The following is a 4978-nucleotide window of genomic DNA, read 5'->3' as shown; positions in this document are numbered from 1 at the left end:
AAAAAAAAGGGAATTTCCTATCATGCCCCTCAAAAGCAAGAAAATTAACTAAAAGTGTGATGCTTCCCAACAGCAGACACTCAGTCAATCCTGGGTCGTAACCACCAGGATCTGAACAAGTCCAGGGTGCACAGGTGGGTTTTGTCAGTCTGTCATCCACAGCTTCACCTGCATACCCGCGGGTCTTTATTGGAAAAGAGTCTTCTTTGGGATTTGGATTTGCATCCTCTGCAACAGCAGCAGGTGTCTTTAACCTCCTACATGATTAGCACAGAAAATACTCTTGTAATTTGCTGGTCCTGCCTCCGTATTGTCAGATAAAGGAACCCGTTTTCCTGCAGGTGCAGGGAAAATAGTCTAAAAAAGCATCCCGTGTAAGCTAACATACACCTTCTTGGGTACAAAGTGGTGGACTCTTTGAAAATGAGAAGGGGTTACTAAAACCCATGCTTACAAAATTGAGGGATAATAAGCATGTAAAGCAAAGACTTAAACAATGCTTGACTGGGTGCTGCAACTCAATAAGCATCGAAGTAAAGGCGTATTATCGCTGCCTCTGCTGTGGAGAGAAATAGAGAAGAGAGGGTGAGGTGCTTTGGGTGGGATTTCTTTCTGACTCCTGCAATATTTCATTTTCCCTGACTGAGCTTACCGTGGTTCTGGGACCGGCTTGCATTTATGAGCTCCAGAAACTGGATTGATTTCTAATATGACACCTTAACAAGGGCTTTAAAAATAACTCCCCAGATTCCTAATAGAAGGTTGAAGTGGTTGTTTTTAATTCTTCAACGCTATACTGATGTAACAGATACCGCCTCTTTCATCCCCAGTGGAGGAGAGGATGCTATAAACTCGTGAGCGTCTAAACCTTCTCCATCTAACTGGGAAGGAACGAAGAAGGAAACATTGGCAAGCATCATATTGATGACAGTTCTGTGGGTTAAGCCCTTTGGCTGAACCAAGGGCTTCAGGTAAAAATTAATGATAAACGGGAAAACGCCAAATGATTGCAGAAAATGAGAGGGCTAAGACAGAGCTGATGTGGAAAGGAAACAGGAACATTACTCTGGGATCTCCTGACGGATCGAGAGCTGTAGTTACAGCGCTGATAGAGGGAAACTGTTCACCAGAAACCTCCCATATTTGAAGCAAAGGGTCCAGTATGGATTCCAGTGAAATTAAGATTTGTTCAGACTGAATGGATCTGTGGGCGGCACTTTATTGATACTAATGACACCTTGTGGATGAAAGGAGCAATAATTAAAAAGGTATTTACACAATTGCTTCTCTTATTAGACTTTGTATTTATTGCAAAGAATCCCTTTGCATGAGTGATGTGCAAAAATTGTTGCCGACAGAACGAATCAAACACACCTTGGTCAACAGCAGAGCCACTAACAAATGTGTACCTATTAATCTAATTGGTGATTTGTAAGGACTGTATCAGGAGGACCAAAAAAACGTGACACCACGTTTAGTATATTGATTTGAGTCATTGAATCAACCAATAATAACAAAGAACGTGCACCAGTGTGTTTTGAAAATGTTTACTGGGTGAAGAGCGACATCACTCAAAAAACACTGTATCTAGTCCTCCCAACAATCGGGAAGATAATAATATTTAATCCCATCTTAGAAGGAAGAAAATCGGCATCATTATAGATTTAATATCTTGTCAAAAATCCCATAGCTCAGGAGTCTGGGAAACAGAATCAAAACCTGAATTCCCTTAAACAAAATGTGTGTGTTTGTGCACATGCATGTATATGTTAGCACTGTGTCATTCAAATTTTTAAATAGTTAAGATAACCTTGGAACAAATAATACTTTTACTTGACTGATTGATTATATTTATTACTTTCATCTGTTTCTAACATTATTTATTGGCATTAGTATAGTTTCTTGCCCTCTGGCTCTCTGAATAGCCATGTTTTAGCAAAACATTAAACATTAAAGTTGATTTTCTTATAATTTCTTCTTTAATGGCCAAGGTTTTACTTCAGAATTTGTGAATTTTCTGGAGCCATAGGAACATTGACTATGATAATGAGTTAGCCTCAGTTTTTTTTTTTTTTGTATTTTAATGTTTATATATTTTGAAGGAAGAGAGAAACAGAGCATGAATGGGGAAGGGGCAGAGGGAGAGCTAGACACAGATTCTGAGGCAGACTCCAGACTCTGAGCTGTCAGCACAGAGCCTGATGTGGGGCTCGAACTCACAAGCTGTGAGATCATGACCTGAGCCGAAGTCAGGCACTCAACCGACTGGACCACCCAGATGCCCCATCTTCAGGATTTTTGTAAAGAGTATTTGATTAAGGTATTTCTAAGCAAATATTGATCGCAACCATGTGGACCAAGGTAGAGGGCAAATAGAAATTCTGCTCCCCCAAACAGTGTGACTCAGAAAGCTATACTACTGATTCAAATTTGCAGAAAATATTTATCGTGCACCTAACAGCAAATGAGAAATAAAATAATGTGACCTGGTTGTTTGTACCTGTGAATGTGTACAGTTTATATAATGGTGCCGCTTACGATGATTTTGTGATGGAGACTTTATGTTCAAAGACTCAACCTCTAAAAAAATAATAGCTTGAGGTACAAAAAAAGATACAACAACAACAAACAAAATCCCTGACTGTCATCAACCTTACATTCTACTGAAAATGGAAAAAAATAATTGACAACAAAGTTATGTTTTGTGTCAATCTGACTCTGAAGATTTTACAATTCCAGGGAAGAAGAATGAACCCCTTCCATCAAGCATTTTGTCAAGAATAAATGGAATGGCTGTTAACGACTTGAGAAAAGATGAAGGCATATCTTGATCTTAAACTTGAGTGTTCGATATACAAAAGAGTAAGGAGGAAAAAGAAAAGAAATGAGATTTTCACATTTTTCTTATACCTTTTGCCAAGCATTCTTGTTTCAGGAGAGTGTGGGGTCACCTTTTCTTTCTGAACCCCAGGGATTTTCCTATTTTATAACAGTTTCCTGCAGTCCTTTGAGGTTAAATAAATTTCCTAATATCACCTAACTTTTAAGCCAGTGTCTCGGGGCGGGGGAGGATGTGGCTAGTGAGACTTGAATAATCTCAGTGGAAGAATATGCTTGCTCCCATACACACTGTGTCTACCATTCAGAGGATTCTCGAATTGCTTAAAAGTCAGTGCGAGTGCTCAGATTAGGAATTTATGTTTTATGCAAAAGGGACAACAGATTTATCTGACTCCAGAGCTCAAGCTTTTAAAACACACTGCGCAGAAGTAGAGAACAGTCTTTCTCTGTAAATTTAATGTTGCTATTCTCTGCTCCCACCTCTTAACTCATTAAGATGAATCCGCTCTCTGGCTATCTAGAAAGTGTAAGAGTTACCTTAAGATGGCGACCGAGCAGCCATTTTGCTGTGGGTCGGAGAACTCTGTACACCTACAACCCCCACCTCACACCCACAAACCTGGAATGTCCGCGTCCTTTGAAAACAGCCAATCATGAAGCTCCAGCTTCCCATCACCCCACAGAGGAGGCAACCTATCCCATCCTGCCACGTCCCTAAAATGCCCTTATTTGGTAATCTGCCCTCCCAAGACCAAACCCGGAAGTCTTTGACCCATAAAATACCTCACCCCTCCTGTAACCAGGCGTGACTTCCCTGATTCCCCACTCCCGGATTCACGGAACCTCGCCTGGGAATCACAGATCTCAATAAAGGCTTTCTTGGTTCCATAACTTGGTCTCTTTCTTTCCTCTTGTCTCTGCCTCCATCTATTAAATCTTACAGAAAGTATGACCATTGCCTATTTGTATCTACTTATAACTGTTAAGAATCACATGGCCTGGAAGTTTGTGTATGTGAATGCATGCCATTTATTTAACGTGCAGACCTTAAGATGATTTTATGAAAGATTTTATTTTCAAAACCTCAATCTTTAAAAAAATAGCTCATAAAGTTTTTAATAGTTTCCTGTTAGTCACTCCAATTCATAAAAGATCACCACCCATTTAGATTATGAATCAACCGAGATCAAACGTGTAGCCTTAGCGGATTACAGACTGTTGGGGAATGTGCTGCTGTGGCCGTACTTTTTGTCACTAAACAGTTACAACCATGTGGTGGCTCATACTCAGCAATAGTTTTTAAATGATATGGTTTCTGGGACCAAACTGTTGTGTTATAAATAACTGGGCCTGAATGCAATATTCTATAGAGTTCTGAGTACAAAAGTCAGAGATGCATGGATATTATTTTGTCCATTGATGAGAAAGAGAACTCACATTCTATCTCTACTGAGAGACTGAGAAGAAATGCAGAAGTAAGTGCCTCCAGAGAAACAAAGTGGGCACATCTTCTAGAGCAGACATTGCTGGTCCCCACGGTGTCTGCTCTGCTCTTCATTTCTAGTTACAGATTCCAGTTTTACTGACAAGGACCAAACCAGCTAAACATAGAGTTAACATATCACTCGGCAACCTTGCTCTAGGATATATACCCATAAGAACTGAAAACATGTGTTCAAACACATGAATGTTAATAGCAGTACTATTTGCAGTAGCCAAAAGTAGAAACAACCTAAATATCCATCAACAGATGAATAGATAAACAAAATGTGGCATGTGCAATTGAATCATATTCATCTGTAAGAGGAGTGAATTGCTGATACATCAAGGAATCTTGAAAACATTATGTTATGCATAAGAAGTCATTACTAAAAGGTTGCATACTCTATGGTTCCATTTGTAGGAGACATTCAGAACTGGTAAATCTATAGAGACAGAAAGCAGACTAGTGATTGACAGGGGGTTGCTGGGACGGGAGGGAGAGGAGGAAAGGAGTTAATAGGTACAGTGATGCAAATATTCTTGAATGACATAGAGGTGGTGGTTGCAAGCATTGTGCATGTACGAAATGCCACTGAGTTGCACACTCTTATACCTTTATTTTATACATTGGAGACTTTACCTCAATTAAAAAAAA

Source organism: Suricata suricatta, chromosome 14, assembly GCF_006229205.1.
Source record: "Suricata suricatta isolate VVHF042 chromosome 14, meerkat_22Aug2017_6uvM2_HiC, whole genome shotgun sequence".
Classification (NCBI taxonomy): Eukaryota; Metazoa; Chordata; class Mammalia; order Carnivora; family Herpestidae; genus Suricata; species Suricata suricatta.
Note: the sequence above shows the minus strand (reverse complement) of the source record.